Source organism: Melitaea cinxia, chromosome 11, assembly GCF_905220565.1.
Source record: "Melitaea cinxia chromosome 11, ilMelCinx1.1, whole genome shotgun sequence".
NCBI lineage: Eukaryota > Metazoa > Arthropoda > Insecta > Lepidoptera > Nymphalidae > Melitaea > Melitaea cinxia.
In genome coordinates, this window is record NC_059404.1 from 6,101,945 (window position 1) to 6,122,519 (window position 20,575).

Sequence of the window (20,575 nt, forward strand, 5' to 3'; positions counted from 1 at the left end):
TTATGTACGACGTTGCATAAAGTTTCGAAGGACTACCGTATTAATATATTTTAAATGTACAGCACAAAATGTTTGATATTGTTTCTATTTATTTCGCTGACTTTGTGTCCATATTGAATTTTTATCTTGTTCCAGCTTTTTCAGTTGATTTTCTATTAGTTTTCTTCACGCAGGCGGGTTTTTTGTTTTTTTTTTAATTATTATTAACATCTAGTTCGAATTCAAACTGATACTTGAAAAACAATTTTGAAAACATAATATTATATTTAAAAAAAATTCTCATCCTCCGAACCATATTGGTAAGATAATTAAGCCGATTCTAAAAATTCTAATTTTTAACTTTAACAAAATGAAAAAAAAAATGTTTGAAGTAAATATAAATTATACTTAATTTTTAATGTGAATATAGAAGTTTTCGTAAGTTAAGTGTCAAACTTCAGAGCGCTCTAACATGTAGTTCAATGCCCTATGAGATATTGATCTAATGTTGCCATGTTGAAGTTTCGTAAATAACTCAGTATGTACATATTTTGTATATTGAACTTTAGAAACACTATTAGGCTTAAAGACTTTTGCTAGGCTCTACTAAATACATACTTGAATGATCAAGTATGTAATTATGAGTCTATTGTATGTATGAACATAGTAAAGAGAGATTGATAACAGCGGCAAGTAAAAAAATAATTAATGGAAACACACACACCAAAATCATTAACAAAAATTCTCTTGCTTCTATCAAAAGGTTACATACGATTTATTTTAATTTGGTATTTTTTCCTAAAAAATAAAGATACATGTTTCTATTACATTCAAAAACATTCTCGATTAAATTTGAGTATCTAAGTGATTTAAGGAACCGACATCAGTTTTTTTTAAAGAATTCTCTATCATATGGGGACATAAAACTTTGTTGGATAAAGACTGTAATTTTGCATTTAGTTCGGGATAACGATTCAAGGGGCGCTAACGATTTCAAAACCTTAGCACGAGAATAAGTTGAAAGAAAAGTAAAATCTTAGAACATTTTTATAACGATCTTAAAACAAAGATCAAAAACGTATCAATTATGTTAAAACATTTTAAATTTTAATTAATATTCTTTATTTTATATGGAATCGAGGCTTATTTTCTAAGTCTGAAAAATAATGACTTTTGTCACATAAATATTGCATAAGCGTTGTCTAAATCGATGAAGAAGATATTTAGATTAGCGTATTCAAATAAATAAACAAGCAAACATTCCAATTTTATTGTATTCGTATTGATTATAAATTGTATTTGAGCTTTATCATTTCGATAACACTAATACTAAACCCGACCGATAATACCGACATATACAATTATTACGCTATCAGCAATTAAACCATTATTGAAAGTGAATTTAATATGTCCGTTTAAATACACAAGTAATAAATACACGAATGTCATGTGACCTATAATTATCGAAGTAGGTAAACAACGATTACATCTAAGAACAAGATGAATCCACAAGTCAAAGATTATACCGTATATTTAATAATACGAGTAACGTAATGGCTTTTCACAGAAGGAATTATGTTAATTATGTCGTTTTTATATGCTATAAATAATTTTAACTCCTATCCTGCACTGTTGTATAACGGTCTATTAACAGTTGACTACTGGTTAAGACCCTATCCTTATGGTTACAATTTGGAGGTTAAATTTTCTAAGCTGTTTCATAGATGACTGATGACACTGATTAAGACGTCTAGGAATTTATCCAAAAAAAAAATGTAAGAATTCTCAAAACGTTTTTTTTTTGAACGCTAAAAGATGAATTTAAAAAGTTCAATTAAGGACATAATTACAATGATTTACATATCATTCCATTCCTGCATACCATTCCTGTAAGAATAACAACACAATGTTACTAAACAATGATTGTTCTCATTTTCAATTGCAAACTAACTTCACTTCGCTTTTGACACAATCTATATCAAAATCTACAAATAAGAGCCCGTCGGTGCAGTTTGACTCTGCTTTCTGTTCCGCAGTTTTCGGGTTCGATTCCCGCCTGAGTCTAGGTGTAATACATGTATTTATATACTTATATATGATTTATTTCTATGTAAATTAAAAAAAAAACACAAGTGTTGCCTATAACAGTTATTTGATACGATTTTATAATAAAACGCAAGATGTTTGCTTACTTTTTTATACTTACTATTACTACACTCGTTTCCTACACTGCTATACTACGTCGTCACATTGTTTACACGATCATTAATTGAAAAACTTTATAACCTTATAATATTAATACGTAGTCACATGCGTCTAGTAACCTTATTAAAAAAAAAAGAAAAAAGATCCATTGTATTTATAATGAGTACGTACCTACTTAGGTTTCATAAACAAATGGAATGTGAAATATATATTTTTTACGTTTTGATCGAGACAATAGACGTGAGTGTTTGTATTAATTAATCTAGTAATTATAAAGCATATAATACGACGTTTACCTAGATTAGGAATTGATGATTTTGTACAATGAGACGAAAGTGTAAGCCACATTTATAGATTTTTGCTCATTTGTTCTTGTAGCTAAAACGGCGTTATCGAAAATACATTAGAAGAATTTACTACTAAAACGAACTCATAATGCGAAAAAAGTTCGCGGGTCAGCGAGTATTTAAATATTATGGTAGGTTACGCTTCAGCCTGTAATATCCAACTACTGGGCATAGGCCTCTTTCCCCATGTAGGAGGAGGATCAGAGCTTAATCCACCACTCTGCTCAAATGCGGGTTGGCGGATATATATTCCCTACTACGAGTAACGATCGCTATCTGGTGTACATGATAACAACCGGTACCAACGGCTTAACGTGCTCGCCGAGGCACGGTGGGGAGAGCCACAAAGACTGCACAAACACCTAGACCACGGCAAACACCTGAATGGCCAACACAAATGTTTGTCATGTGCGGGGATCGAAGCCGCAACCGCCAGCGCAACAGGTACAATCCATGGCTGTAACCGTTGCGCTAACGCGGCGGCGGATGGTAGGTAATTCTTAGATATCATTTAACTCTTTATTTATTTGAATTTTCTACATAATAAAATGACATGAAAATTATAGAACCGTGCCAGTTAAAATGCATTGCAATCTTAACAATCAAATTGCATTTCCGTTACGCTTGGCTTGGTTGAGTAGGTGTGTGCCATCGTTTAAAATACGAATGATATGTTGTGACGTTAACCTTTTTACTATCCGTTAAAGTTAACATTTACAAAAGCTATCATTTCTTTAAGTCTTAAAACGGTTATTTATGGTAAAATTTTAAATATTTAATGAAAATTAATGAAATGTAAATGTTTGTCATCATCATTTTCATATTTGAAAAGGAAATCTAATTTATTACTTATGCATATTAAATTTGATAATAATAAAATTGATTAACTCAATTAATTTGTATAAAGATTTTTAATGTTTATAGTTTTATTTAAAAAATATTAAGTTTTATTATATTCACAAAAATAGGTACTAAAATTTAAACAGTATGTTAGGTAATATTATCTGTCATATTAAGGAAACTGTCATAATAAGGAAAATAAAATTATTTATAAATTGAAAAATTTTGAGTTTGGGCAAAAATAGATAACGAGTGACTATCGCTCAACAAATTTAATTAGCGTTTATAATTAGAAATTACAAAAAACCAGTCAAACCAATTACTTTGCAACGGTTCTAAGCTCAATGTTTAAGCCGTCGGTTTTTTGCACATTATTATAAAAACATATTCAAATTATAAATGCATTGCTTTCCGCTTCAGTGATTTTTCATTAAAAAACAACTTTGAACTTTTTCGTATATTTTATATGACAAATGTTACTTTTATTTTAATAACCATCACAAAAAAACATAACAGTATACCTTTCACCTGAACTTTACAAAACCTAATACATTTATTAATATTAATAAGGATACACATTTTATACGAAAAAACTATAAAAACAGATCTATCCGCGCTAGACCACCTATAATAATAAATTGGAAAGAAGCGTTCGTACATGCTCAGTAAAGTGGTAGCTATATCCGCACCTTGCTCGCGCAAAAAGTGGAAACAATTAAGGGAACATAATACAATAACACAAGAGCCATTTGTCAACCAATATAAATTGCACATTAAACCAATACAATCAAAGATTAAATTCCATTGTAATTCATCATTACCGATATTGTGTACTAGCAGACGGCACATGGAATACCGCGACAGGTTTCTTCTACACGATGCATTTTCATAGAGTTGCCAGCGTTTTTCCGACACCTTTCAATTGCGTGTATCGAATTCTAGAAAGCGATGTATACTTTTTTATTTTAATTGGATATGGTATATCAAATGTGAAGTACCTTTTCCACTCATTTCGTTATCGCGGACGGAACGATGATTCCAGGTCTGACTGACGTAAGACAGCAAGGTATAAAAAAGATTACCCAATTATTTACGCCGCCGTAATCGTATTTATTGTTTTCCGTAAACTTTTTTTTTTCGTCTACGCTTTCTTTATATTACGAGGAATAACTTTGCAAAAACCAGAACTTTATTATGAGAATAATACTTAACTAACTTATAGTTTTTATTAAAACTTACATGTGGTATGCTTCTAAAGGGTCTGAGGAATCTAATGAAACAAATACGTTAGAAATACTTTTGAGTTCATTCAATGATATTAGACCGATATGTGTTAACATTGTTGATACTAAGCAATACTAAGACAAACTATGAGGTTAGACATTTTTTTGTGTGACTAATAGGAATTTATAAGCAACAGTTGAAATTAAAAAAAAAGACTGTATATATTTTTATTTTGAAAGTAAAGATAAATCTAAGCTAAGGATAGGTATACAATATGTTGTTTAAACAATATTTTAAATTAAACGCTTTCATAAACGGTAGCTTGGCGTTAAAATACGTATTCTAAAAGAACAACTGACGTGTCCAAATAACGTGTGAGAAATAAAATCAAAAGAAATTTCATATCACACACTATACTTAAAAATTTTAGCTTCTTTACTAGAAGTTACCCGCAAATGGAATAAAGTAGGGGCATAAATAAGAAGAGCTTTTGCGGCGAGCGTCGTAACGAGACGAGGCAAGTTCTAGGAATTCTTGAAGTTAGGAATACTTCAAGTTTTGAGAGAACTTGAAGGTGCGGTTACACTCGACTTACGAGAATATTCAATTAAAGATACGGTTTATCCAGGAATCCAGTGTAGTGTGGATTTAATACTTTTATCTTGTATTGTTAACGTGGATATACGAGTGTAACGGTCTAAGGACTTATAGACACAAAGAAAAAGAAAGTATAAAAACGTGTCTAAACATACACATTAATTTTTAAATAAAATAAAAAGCAATTTAGTACAATTATATGTATGAATAAACTTTACTCAATTTGTTTAGGTAATTAAAAAATAACAGCAATATTATATACTTACAAACTTCTGACCGACCTCTGACCGATAATATGCGAGAATTTTTATTTTAATAAGGTCACAAAACATATTTTTGTAATTTACGTCTATAATGTAATTTCTAATACGGTATATCTTGATACAACCAAGTTTTAGCTAATAAGGTTGAAGTAGAATTACTATATATAAAATTTTAGTAATTTTAGTAAGCCCACGCGTGCAACACTATAAAGTATAAAACTTAAAAAAAACTAAAACTGTTAAAAAAATTGACAAAGATTTTAATAAAAGTTGTTTTTATAAACATATGTGACTAATTTCTAAATATATATTTTTTTGCATTAAGTGATGGGTCATCGCAATAGCCACAACTTTCTGTAGCGGTCGCAGTCCTGGATTCGATCTCCGTCAAGTCAAATGATTGAATTGTTAGCGTTTATTGAAAATCGCAAATTTACATTTGTGTGTTTTTAGCTACAGAATATTTATTAACAGACTTTGGAAGCGGACGACTGGCTGTTTGAGACATGTGGCTGATCCTAATCATGTCGTCACGTTAAATTAGTTTAATTCAAACCATAACTTTAAAGCGATTTCCTAAATCATGTCATGTACTTTCGATAGCAACGTCTGTTCGATTCTTAGAAATAGATACATAGGTACAAGAAAGGAGAACAAAGCCATTTTGTCTCACTGACAACACCCAGATAAAATCAAAAGATGACTGACAAATAATAGAGAAAATCTATGAAAGTTATTAAACTCAATTTTTTTTCGTTTCAAATGTTTATTTGCAAATTTAACAAGTAGGTAATAAGTATAAAAGTTAGTTACATGTGACTTAGTAAGGTAAGGATGCTATTCTTATTTACATTGTTGCATTTTTTATTTCTCGATTTGAATGTAAAGAAAGCTTTACGTAAAAATGCGTGGATTCAAATACATATTATACTGTTAATTGTAAGGCGTTAATAAAAAATATCATAGAATATATATCAAAATTTTAATAGTATTTTATTATGGTTTTTGAATCATATAGTTTTTAGTTATAATAAATCTCTTAGCAGTAAAATTAAATAAATATCCTTTACATTTTCTAAAAGAATGACAACAATTAAAGAATACTTAAAATTAATTTGTAGGGACTATTGTTTCATAAATGAAAGTATTGTTAACATTCAATATAGAATTTTGAGTTGATATTCAATGTATTTCTATTCATATTTGATATGGTAAATCTTTTCTTTTATACAAGATTTTTAAATTCGTGACTTAATACGTTATATAGATAACACTATGACAAGTCTAAAGTTCGTCCAATGTAAAGAATTTACCTACCATATTATAATTTCCCTTTGGGTTATGCATAACATAAAATCACACCATAGCTTATAGAAGTGAAGCACTAACCATTAATAACTGTCAAGGTCATTAAAACCCAACGATGAAGCCGGGCGAGGCTAAAGTAATGTGAATTTTTACACTACAAAAGTATTACCGTTGTAATTGTAATTGCATTACATGTTATGTTTTAATAGTAATGATAATTTTCGCAACGATCGTGATATAATTCGCGTGTTAAAAGCGAACCAAGACAATGGTACAGGTTCCGTTCCAGTTGCTTCTGAACTCGAGAACTATTTAATATGCGGGAATAAATACGTTAACGCGAGTTTTATTAGCTCAGCGTGTTGTTACTATTATTACAAAAATGAGGATATTAATGTGTGGTGTGTTTGGGAGACAAAAGTTAATACACAGAACTATCTGATCGGGTGAGCTGTGTATCACCATACTTTTTTCGTAGGTATGTATTATTTTTATTTTCTTTTAGACAGTCCTTACCCTGATAATAATGAATAAAAAAAAGACTTATCCAATTTCGTGCATACATTCGGAAGTTATGCGCGTACATACATTGCAGCGATTTATTTTTATGAATACAAGGTTAGAATTAGTTTTACGATAAGTAACATTTCGATGTAGGTGTTATTAAACTATTCTGACATATAACAGCCTACGTCGCTCTTTAAATAAACATAATTCATAAAAATTGTCATATATTTCTTATTTAGAGCAAGATAAAAATTCTTTTACAAAAATAAAAACTATAAATAAAATAATCTGTCGCATACTAAATATATCGTTTTAGTATATTAATGTAAATATATGATTCATGGAGACAATGTATTAAAAACATAATGGAAACATTCAAAAACAAAGAGTTTGGGATTTTCTAGATGAATCATAATACCTACAGTAGGTGTACATTAGATCTTAAAATAAAATATTTTAGCGGCTAACCTGACCGGACCATACTTGATACATGGCTTTGTTTCACAAACTTGGTAACTATTTTATACAAAAATTCTTCCAACGCTAAACTAGGCTAGATATGACTTAGTAAATTTCTGCATAATGTGTAATGATAATTGCGGCTTTGTTGCACGGATTCTGCGAAATGTTTTCATCTGGTGACATTTGATTGTTAAATGTTATTTAAAACTAGTTTTTATTGTACACATAGGTTTGGTTACATATAGATAAACTTTATAAATATGTAATTACAATATTGTATTAATTTTAATTCCTTGATACTTAGAAGATTTAATTTAACTTTAATGGTTATTTTGTAATATTATATTTAGGTAATATTATATTTAGGTAATATCAAATATTTTAAACACTGTTACTAAAAATATAGAAATCACATGCATACTATAAATAAAAGCAATAATCACAATCTCTCGCTTTAGAATACGGTAATAATAATTAATATACCCATACGTTCTAGCCGTATAGATAGATAGCCTTTAACAATTAGACATACGGACATACGGTAAAAATTTTCACACGATTTTTAAGTTCCCACAAGCACAATAAGGGCAGCTAAAAGTGAATTGAGGAATCACTATGGCTCACGTAAGTCGTTTGGAGGTTACTAGGCTTACTTAAGACCGGTTTGTCACATGGCTGCAAGCACGTGCGGCCTCCAGGAACTATATAGCCATAATAAACCATATGCTTATAGCGACTGGATCAGTTAGGATTTTAACGGTACGATCGTTGTGTTATTTCGTTCAGTCGTAAGACGAATATTTTTTTGTAAGTTAATACTTTAAAAAAAATATATAAAAGTATTTGTGAGTAATATTAAAATCAAACAACGCCTAAACTGTTTTAATTTTCACTTGATATATAATTATGCTAACTGTATCCATAGTTAATCGGAATGGTCCGTAGACCCACTTCATATCGTACATAAGCCTTAATTAAACGAATCAACTTTCAAGAGTATATTTTGATCATGCTCAGGAACAGAAGTTGAAAGCCGGGAGGCACGCACAGGGTGAGGCAACCCTCACAAACTTATCGCATTATTCAACTGAACGCGACTCTTGAGTAATTTTGAAATATTACAATTTTCGAGCCGCACCACCGCACTGCTTCGACGGACCGACAAAGTTTCTTATGTATAAATAATAAAAAATACAGAGCCTCCCTTTAAAACTAAGAGAGAAATTAGAATACTTGTAACACTTTTTTTTAAATACACCCACATCTTGTTGTTATATTTTCATAGAATTGACAAAGTATGTTTAAAGTCGACTTACACAATTTCTGCACACAATGGTTAAAATTTACTAACTGTTGACTTGAAAAAACAAACTTTTTCTAAACCTATACATCATATTTACAGTAGCAATTTAGAATAATAGAACAAGAGTACCGAAAAAAGTATTACCGTTTAAAACAATAAAATATCAAAACATGTGTTTATCAAGTAACAGTAACGAATTCTTCTACAAAATATTGCAATTCTAATCGAGAGCGGACAAAAAACGGCCTATTGTAAGCTTTTGTGGTGTTGAACAATGAAGAGATGCAAATTCGACGGGACCGTTATGTTAACAATTTTCTCTCGAAGGTCCGTTAAGTCGTAAAAAAGTAAGGACCGTACGCACAAACAATAGAAATGTCCCATGAAGAAAGAATGTATTGCACAAATTGACTCGAGCATTGTAGTTTTCAAACAATTCACCTGCTCACAGAGTTACAGGTAACCAATTATTATGGTAATCAATCGAACAATAAATTTATGCGTCGATAATATTTTGAAGAATTGTGGTCAAAGGAACATTATAACACCTCGCGGTTATTTATGGCTCTATTTGTGAGGTTCATTACAAAAGTTCGTTTCCGTGTTCTTTATCTAAAAATACTATCATTCGACACGAAAATTTACTGCTTTTAGGGATCGTATTAAAAAAGCGAAGCTTGCGAATTCTGTACTCTACTTTACTATTAGCATTTAGGTGAGAATTATTTAATACCATAATAACATAAAACTATTGTTTATAATTATATTAATTTGTCGATCGATAATCGATATTTTATTTATAGTATACTGAAGAAATACACCCGATTTGTCATCTCATAAATATTACAATAATCAAATAATTATCGCTTTGTACGCGAAACAAGTTATTGAACAGATGCGGCGAGTTTATGACGGCTAATAGAGTTTACTGCTTTTTTATTGACATTAATGTTCTCTTGACTCCGGCGTTTACGACCGACTCATTCATTATCGAACTGAGGTCAAAACATCTTTAAATCATACACGAAAATATGGACAAGATAGGTTAACTCGACTCTATTCAATGCTATGTTTATTTATTTACTTATTCAAATGCACAATAAGTTGACTATTTACGACTTTTACCTTTCTGAATTTTTTGTGTTGACAAATATTTCAACTGTGTTTGTACTTCGGTACTAAAACTTGATATTATTGCTCTTTTATGGTTTTACAACTGCTCTAAACAACTGTACAATAACACAAGTGATAACATAATTTACATTATTTTAGACAATCATTTGTAGCGAGAAATAAATTGCTTGTATGAATCCATAGTTCATTAAGTTTTAATGTTTTTTAAGTTAGATTATTGTTATTTTTCAATATTTTATTTCAAATGAGCAATAAAGTGTTAAATAAATAATAAATAAATAAGTTCCAGAGTAGTTTAATAACTTGTACTAACGATTACAAATATTGTAGCATTTCAGTCGATAGTTTGAAAAAAACATTGTTTCATAAACGAGTCGATGATGTTGTAGCGTACAAGGCACCAATGAGAATACAAACGACGCGTGCACCCACACGGTACAATTTATAGCCTAAAGGATAATTATGCGGATTTAAAGCTGAAGTGCGGTGCTTTACGGTCCGGTTTACGGTTCCTCAGGGTTCCTAGCGATAAGCCAATTTGCGTTTTGTTACCGGACTGGTAGGGCGGAGTCGCTGTATGTTCCTTCGATACAGAAATTGCTATTTGCTTATTCCATCCGATACAGGACGGTGACGTTTGATGTGAATGCAATTTGTCTCTCGCGACGTGTTTCCAGTAGATATCATCGTGAGGCGACGCTTGCGTTTATTAAACATGATTTTTTGCGAGTACCGCGGGAGGTAAAACGGGCACCTGTTTCTGCGCAATGTTTGACGCTTCGAAATGATTTTTTTTTTTGTTGAAATTAAAAATTCGATAGTGCATGATCGACCGCACGTGAGTCGAATACAAAGAAATGCAATTTAACAGTACAAAGTTGCTCTATTTATAGTCCTACCTGTTTGTCTTTAATTTATTGACATTTTCACAGTGGCTCTGCGTAAGCGTTTTGGTATCTTTTCTAAGGTAAAAAAGTGAGGAAGTCGATTGATCTTTGTAACATTTTCAATCAAATAGTAATTGAATAAGTAGAGAGAAAATGTTAGTGCATCAGTATCTACTCCATCTAATTTTGAAAATATTATATAGTTTAAAAGAAAAGACAAAAATTTAATATAAGCGATATTCTTTTGTTTCGATTGATAAGAAACAGCTTTGCAATAATAGTTGTATGTCCATTTACAATTTGCCGCCTCTAAATGGTGTGTATTCAATTTAAAATAAATATACGATAAACAAACATGAATTTTAATCAAATTCGCTATAGGCAGATGCTCGTTCAGACTTATACGGTAATAACGACTGCCAACCGGCATCATTGGCACTTGGGACCGAACATAAAAACTTAAGAATTGCTGGAATCACTCATTAACTTATTAAGATGATAATTTATTGCTTCGAATACTATTTCATGATCGCTATAGAGGCCTTAGTTATTTCTATTCTTCCTTCGACTTTATAATATTTTTTTTTTATAAATGGAAATAAAAACACCTTTTCAACTGTTAAAGAAATTGTGGATAATTTTTTTACAAAATATAATTGACAGTGAAAGCACATTAAGAAGATATTTAGCCTTTATTTCTACCGTCAATCAAATACATTTAAAAGGAGCCGAACGTTAACAACTTCTTAATACGTAACATATAATAGTAAAAGTAAATTTTTATTTTAAACTTACTTAGCCCTGGACGAACATAAGCGGAATGAACCGATGAATGGTATAGATGCACGCAATACTTAAATACCACGCCATTCAAGTGTATTTCGAGTTTTATTTTTCCACATAATTTTGCATTTTGATTTTATATATAAAAAAGTGTTTTAAACTCGGCAACGGCTACAACATCACTATATATAAAAATGATAATATCAAAACTGAAAATTTATTTTTAATTATATAGGACTAACCGCGATTGTCAATTTGGAACTCCTTTAGTTGTTTACTTGACAGTTTCAAAATGACAATCAAAGTTCCGTAAAAAAGTGTTCATAGTAACCGTGGAAGTTTAAGAACTTATATTGAAAATTCATATTAAATTTTAAAATTCCGAATCGTCACTGAATACGAAAAGATTGAGATCTAACCGAAGGTGATGTGAAATAAGACAAATATGGCGACGCGCATGCGCAGAATATCAAAGGAGAGAATTGCGCTCGCGCAGTCGTCGAAACACCATGAACTAGTTTTTTTCAACTAGTCTTAAGGAAGTTCGGTCAAGGAATGATGATAAAGTGGCTTATTCAGGTTTTTGCTTAAAACCGTTTATAAAAATAATGCGTCTACATTTCAACTTGTTTTACACGATTCATTGCGAGCTCGCACTAAATTAGATTGACACTTTCAAACGTGTTGGCACAATGCTTGCGATAATTTCCTTAACGATGCGTGGGAAGAAATAACAGCGATGATTACATTTTTTTTATCTTTCAAATTATGTAAGATTTTTTTATTTTAACTGAGTGTTTGATATATAGCGTCAATAATCGTTGGTATTGAAGATATAGATATTTATGATCACAACTTTTTTCTTTTGAACGTTTTTCTTTTAAAGGCAACATTTTGATACACAACAAAAGTACATATTTCATATACATATTTTATGAATTTTCTATTTTTATAAAACTGTGAAGTATCCTCACAAAAACAAACTTTTTATATCAGCGTAACAATCAAACCTCATTTCATGTTTTTATATTGTTTATAAAAAATATTTTTTAATAGACGTCAAGAATTTATGTTTTGAATTCTTCTTTATATTTTACTAGCTATGCCCGCGACTTTGTCCGCGTTGCAAATAATAAAAAAATTATTGTACAGTTCGTAGAGTGATAAAATAAATAAATTTCTAATGTAAAAGTAGCCTAAGTTATTCCTTATTACATCAGCTATCTGACAGTGAAAGTCCCGTCAAAATCAGTCCAGCCGTTTCAGAGATTAGCCGGAACAAACAGACCGACAGACAGACAAACATTGTAAAACATGCTATTTTGATATATGTACTGTGTATATACATCAAAATTAATTTAGTAAAAAGCGGTTATTTTAATATTACAAACAGACACTTCAATTTTATTTATCTTTATATAGACGTTTTACAATTTATTAATTCTATTATATACTACTACGTGCACGTAGTTTTGGTATTATAATGTAAGTATATTTTTCTACGTGAACTTTGTTTCATATTTTTATTTTTCTTTAATAAAAATTCGGTGGAGGCATTGAATAGTTTATTATTAGGTACTTCACTCATTAAATAGCTCATTCACTAAAAAAACTATCCAATGTAAAATACAATAATCATTGGAAACTGTTTAAGTAATGATTTCGAAATATTTAATACATATGTGTAAAATTAATAACAAAGGTTTATAAAATAATTGTGTTTGCTCGCAAACGAAAAAAAAACCGACTTCAATTACATCGACAAGTAATACAACGTAGATTGACGAAAAAATAGTCAAGCAACTACGCGTTATCGAAGAGTACTCAAAAAGTAGTTATCAGATCTCAATAAAATTTATATGTGACCACATGATAAACAACAGCTTTCGATTAAATTAAAAATTATCAAAATCGGTACACCCAGTAAAAAGTTATTGCAGATTTTTGAGAGTTTCCCGCGATTTCTCTGGGATCCCATCATCAGATCCTGGTTTCCTTATCACGGTACCAAACTAGGGATATCCCCTTTCCAACAAAAAAAGAATTATCAAAATCGGTACATCCAGTAGAAAGTTATGCGGTATAATACAACGTAGGTCGACGAAAAAAGCGTCAAGTAAAAACGCATTATTGGATATAACTCGAAAAGTAGTCGTTAGATCTCAAATAAATTTAAATGGGACCAATTGGCACACACCACCTTTCGATTAAAACAAAATTTGTCGAAATCGGTCTACCCGGTCAAAAGTTCTGATGTAACATACATAAAAAAAAAAAAAAAAATACAGTCGAATTGAGAACCTCCTCCTTTTTTCGAAGTCGGTTAAAAATATATAAATAAATTTACAAATATTTATTAATAAATATAAAATTGTTGCATTACAAGTTTTCTTCTTAATTATTTCATTTTATAACTATAATATGTAGTTATTTAATACTTACATGACATTTTAGTGACTATTTCATGCCATAGACTAATCTTAAAATTGAAAATAGTTCCATAATATTTTTATAGCGATAAGTAGTATATTTACTCTTTGATACAAAAAACTCGTGTACAAAATTTTAAATAAAAATACAATAGGTCCCCTACGTATTCAGTTTACCTACCTACATAAGTATAAACAGTTTTTTGTTATATTGAATTTCTTCCTTGACATTTGAAACATTACATTTATAGCAAGAATTAATTGTTTTAATTCTAGATGGAATTGTGACTAATAAATTTAAGATAATTTTTGAAGACTTTTTGAACATTCAACACCGTGTTCTCAAGTTAACTAAGTTAATTAAGTAGTGATATATTTAAGGAACATCTACATGACGTAATTAAAATAATGTTCGGACACATAATTTATGTCTCGATTATTCGAAAAAATTAAATCTTTATAAGGAAAAACATTTGTTATAAATAAATGATACATTTATTATTTAAATTAATATATTTATTTATTATTAGTCTAGACAGTTCGCTACACTATTGTTAAAAAACTTTTAATTTTATTCCACTGCTAATTATATATTCCTGTCTAAGATATTAACAACGGCTCTGGTGTAGTGGTGCGATGGACGAGTGCGCGCCTAAACACCAGCGCTTTGCGGGTTCGATAACCGCTCGGGATTGATATTTGTATTTTTACAAATACTTCTTTCCTGTTGTAATATCTGTCCTTCTGATTAAGCTCCAATCCTGCTCCTATACGGAGAAAGACGTCTATGCCTAGCAGTGGGATGTTACAGGCTGATTTGTGATCGTGAATGGTGAAGATATTGAATACAGATAATAAATGAACATCAGGCACTTTAGATATATATTTTAGTATGTTGTATATGGTAAATGTGGTATATTTAATTTAAATTATAGTATCAACAAACATTCAAATGCTATGAAAGATAGTGTCACTCATACACAGTCAACCCTCTCTTATAACGCCACTTGCACGTTCGGTAACATCGTGGGCTCTATTTGAGACGCCGTTAGATGGAAAAAGTAAAGCGTAACGGTGTTGTACCAACATACTTTAACTATGTGATTTAAGGAATTGTATGTTATATTTATAATATCACAAAACTTTATCTAGTTTTTTTTTTGTCACTAAATGACGCAAATATAAAATCTATATAAGAATTTTAATAACTTAAATTCTCTTCGAATATCTACTGAAAAAATTGTGCCCTACGTTCTATGTTGTAACTTTAATCAATTAAATTTAATAAAATTAAAATAATAAGTTCTACAATTAAGAGATTTAACAGTTATTTGAACTGAAAAAAAACTCCTGTTGTTGAATTATTCAAACTTATCTAGAAACAATATAAAATAATAATATGCATTTCATTATTACTTTAAATTTTTAAATTTTAATTGTTATTTTATTTATTAATTTTTAATTTAATTAAAAAGATAAAAAACTTTATCTCACTAAACTAACATAGATAAGAACATTCTTAGATTTTATTCAAATTACTTGATAATTTTTTTATTTTCCTTGTATTTTGTATTTAAACAGAATTTTATTGTTTTGTTTTTGCAAATGGTGGTAATTTAAAATATAATTAAATCAAGCTCATACAACTAATACATAATATAACATAGGTAGGTACATATATAAATGACTTTATGTTATGATATTAATTTGTGTTAGTTACTATAAATGAACTCCTTATTAGTGTGCTAAATCTGTTATTTTGTCTACTATAACCAGAAATCTTTAAGTTTTATTTTAAAAACACTTGTTGAAAATTTTTAATTTTATTGTATAACGAAATATTGACTTAAAGTTGCTTTCAAACGATACCTAACATTTTTTCATAGACCGTTTAAAGATAATAAAAAAATATATAACTAAACTTCTATAATCTCTAACATTTATAAAAATAAATATAAAAACTTTTTGTCTCTACCTATATCAAACAAAAAAAAAAAAAAACTAAATAACAGTCATAATTAACAGGTGTAGTTCTAATGTGTTTTTGATAGGTATATTTAAAGTAGAAAAGTTCCAAAGTTATGTAATTAATTTTAAGATTATTTTCGATTTACAAAAATAACAAATCATGCTCTACACACGAAATGTATACTTATAACTATGATGAGGATCTATTTATAAAATAAATGTATATTTTTTTGTTCGAAAAGCACAAAAAATTACTAATTTATTCTGTTTCTATTTAACGTTTTATCTTAAGAGGTACTGTAGATATTTAATATTACAAAAATACGGAAGCAAGAAATACAGTACTTATCAGAGGTAGGAGATAGAGCTTGTATAAAGGAAATTATTACTTAGTCATTAATAAGTAATCGTTAATGTCCTGAAAATTTATAGTCTGTAATGATGTAGGTAACTAATTAAAACTGATAATAGGTCTTAGTTGTAACCAAAAATAGGTACCTACCGGTTTTATCTACAAAACTACAAAGGTAATTATTTTTTATCTACCTAGTAGACATTACGTACGAACATAACAAAGCCTATAACATTTTACCAATTGGATGTATGCATGTACTCCTTATCAGAACTTTTAATAGGCTGTAACTAATACCTATTACTTATATGGGAAAAAAATAATGACCTTTACAGCAACCGAAATTGGACTCTATTTACATGTTGTAGAGTCTTTTTCAAATATTTGGTAGTTAATTTTGTGTATTTTTTAATTATCACGGTAAGATAGATGATTTTATATTACTGACTTCAAAATCATTCTGAAGCAATTAAATGATAAGGATTGAAAATTTATTTCATGCAATGGAAATCTACATTACCTACATTGTTAGTCATGATGGAGACATAGTATTTCGTGCCTTATTACAAAGAAATAAGTTTCAATTTCGTTGAAATATTCGTAGAATTTGGGCAATTATCTATTACCCCAAGTTAGTTGGAACTTTTCATGATGAACTCCCATTAGAAGCCCGTATTACATTTCATAAGACGAATTTTATATTAAACTTTTAACGTTATTTCTAATCGAATGTATATTAAGATATTTATGTTGTCATGATTTGAACGATATTTTATGTATTACAAACATAGTTTATGTTAGGCTTTAATGATAAAAGGCTATCTGAGCTATATCTTAAACTGTTTTTCGATTACTTTTCCAGCAGGTGGTCCTACATCTATTACTTCGAAGTTAGTTGGTTACATTATAATATTTAACTTTTATGCTCATTATAAGAGTAACGGCTCACAGTGTTGATACGATGATTATTTTATATCTGTTACCTATAGGTTGTAATTAACATGTTTCAATTATGACTTATAAGTACATTGTTATTATCATATAATATTCAATCTTCGTATCTTATTTCCTAATCGTAATAAAATCAAAACAAAAATGACCGCTACTGCGCTGTAAACGCTTCCGCCATTAGTGTAGGGCTATTTATTGCTACGTATAAAATTAATAGACTATCATCATCATTACCTAAATGTTGTCGCACGACGAGAAGTCGGCTCGGATAAGTTTGTTTAGTAAACAAAACTTGTTTCGGACCCTTTACTCCCGGGCGGGTAAAGTTGGGAGCTATAAATCGGCAATAAACTCACCTTAAGCGGAGCGGCCGCCGTTCGCCGTCGGCAAACGGGGTCGCGGCATCCCGCTCGGTAAAAACTTCTTCACAAAACTCACAGTTCTACAGAATAAAAGAGTTCCGAGAGTTTCACTCGTCAAGTCACGTGTCAGCGTTTTAGACAGGGCATGAGCGTAATACGTAATGTGTGTGGCGCACGTGGGCAAGCGGTACTAGCGGCCGTCAGGTGCGGAGGCGAGCACGTCGAGTTGTTTATGGCGCGGTGTGTTACGCAACGCGTAGTCGCCAAGGCGCGCGTCAGTAGAGTGTGCCGACCGATGCTTTACGAGCGACGCCGCACCCCCCGCCAGGCGACGCCGCACGACGCGGCGCCGCACTAAATCTGCGACCAACAGAAAAGGACACCACCACCCTCCGTTAATCCGACACCATTGATGTCCGAGAGACAACGTTAATCGGAGCGATTAATTGAACGGTCCGGTCGAGGCGCGCGATAGAATTGTATCGGCCGTGGTCGCCGTAGCGCGGCCGATCCGAGCAAGTGCGGCGTCGTAAAGTTTCTTGGTGTATCGTTCGATGCACCAGACGTTGATAGCACGGCGCCCGACCAGCGAGTTGCTCTACCTTGAATTAATATATTTTGAAGAAAAATTGATATCCATGCACAACATGCGAAGTAACTCTAAAGAACCATTTATCAAGACAACTGACAAAACTTTGTAATCGAAATTTTTAAGCACTACGCGGCAAAAGTCAAACATACGCAACTCAAAGATACGCAACGCTTGCGCAACGCTATCATTTTGTTCTTCAAAGTGAAATTATTAATGACGCTTCGTTAGGTTTAGCGCATAACAAGACCGTTGCAATATAAAAAAATATAAGCTACAGTTAAGTTACGATATGACACACTAAAAAAAACGGAAATAACAAGAAGTAATAAATGAAAAAAATGAACATTTTTATAAGCTACAAAATGTTATCAAAATTTTTATATAGGCATATCTTTGTTCATGCAAGCTTAATTACTTTTTATTGCATTTGGATAGTAATCAAATACCCACCTATTAATTAATAGCTTATAATTAATGATCTATGCACCAAAAATAAACTTATTATAACTACTCGAAAAAAAAAAAATTTTGTTTAACTTACACTAAAAAATTTACAAAAAACTTACAAACATTAAAAATATTTTTTTTTCATCACATTTATATTTTGTAACCAAAATAAAAGATTGAACAATATTCCAAAACAAAACGATTAAGAAAACATGATGCATCGCACAATGCAAAACCTACATTATGTAATAATTTTCGAATACCTGATCCGCTGTTCGACCACATTATAAACGGTTTAGGCAACAATAGCGTGACAACCAATGAGAACGTCAGATTCGGGAGCCATCTTATTATCCCCACCAATCTAAACGCGCCGAGATGCGAGTCAGTCTCATCTGTCACTGCCGCGATGTCGCTCGCCTCGCTCAGTAAAGTGTCAAATTGTTGCATACCTACTTATATTTTGTATTATATTTAAACATTGACTTGTTTTATTATAAATTATATTAGTTGCAGTATTGCGTGTTATGTTTTAATGTTGTGTGGTTCATAGCTTTTTTGATAATATGTGCAGTTTTAGTGATTTCATAGTAGGTACTAGGAATGTGGTGACAAAGTAAGCTAAAACGGTACATTGTGTCATTTAATTGTTGTTGTTTTTGTTTGTATAGCTTAGCTTTTCTAAACTAGCTACAGTGTATGATGCTAGCAAAGCAAGGTTTTTCCCGCACCTTTGATAACTACAAGTTACGTTCCAAATTTAGTTAGACTGCGATTATCATTTCTTTTTATTTTATCTATTTATTCCCGACATTTCGTTGACGTTACAGGCGCCGTCATCTTGGATGACTCTCTAGTCATATCTCTCGATCTTATAATCGCGGTAAGTCCTGTTGAACCAAGGTTTTTTTTTTATATATCTACTTTATTGCTCTAAAAAATATATCCAAAAAAATTAAACGTAAGTTGATAGCAAAGGTGGACTGACATCGAATGTTGCTTTGTGAGCCATCAAAAAATCAGTCAAATAAGTTTTGTATAATAATAGATATACTACAAATTATTACATATTACATTACACCTGTAATATTTCACGTTGACACCTCATTATTGCAGAAGAAAATAGGCTATATTACTATTAGATGAATTTTATCATGATCTGATTTTTATTTACATGATATTATCAAATAGATTCAATATAGTTAATGTATCGTTATTTTTTTCAGATTTACTCGACGATCTTGAAGATACTGTGAAAGAAAGCTCAGATAACGATGTAACACCAACAGTCATATTTATAAACCACCAGCATATTATTCTTTAACTCATAAAAAAATGTTAAATTGTATTTAATCTAAAATAACACTAAAATTAAAAAGCTCGAAAGATTTTTTATTCCATTATAGTTATTATTTTCACATGTGAATCAAAATGATAAATTATTAAATTATTTTTCGAACTATTTGTTATTAAAGACAGTCATCAGCGTCACGCTAACGTCATCCCAACTACTCAAAGACTTAGAATATCTACCTGGTAAATTTTAAAATTATTTTCATTTTAAGATTTTTTTATCTCTTTCTGTTGACGGGTAGGAGTAGTTGTCCTTTTAACCAGGCTACTGAACTGAATACT

The 20,575-nt window shown here is 30.5% G+C and overlaps 1 long non-coding RNA gene across 1 annotated transcript; it reads left to right on the forward strand.

Annotated features, from left to right (window-relative positions):
* The first annotated feature begins 19,736 nt into the window (after window positions 1–19,736).
* On the forward strand, window positions 19,737–20,335 carry LOC123657720. Its single transcript, XR_006743745.1, has 2 exons — window positions 19,737–19,823; window positions 20,167–20,335. It is a non-coding gene; the product is annotated as an uncharacterized LOC123657720 (long non-coding RNA).
* Window positions 20,336–20,575: the final 240 nt, after the last annotated feature.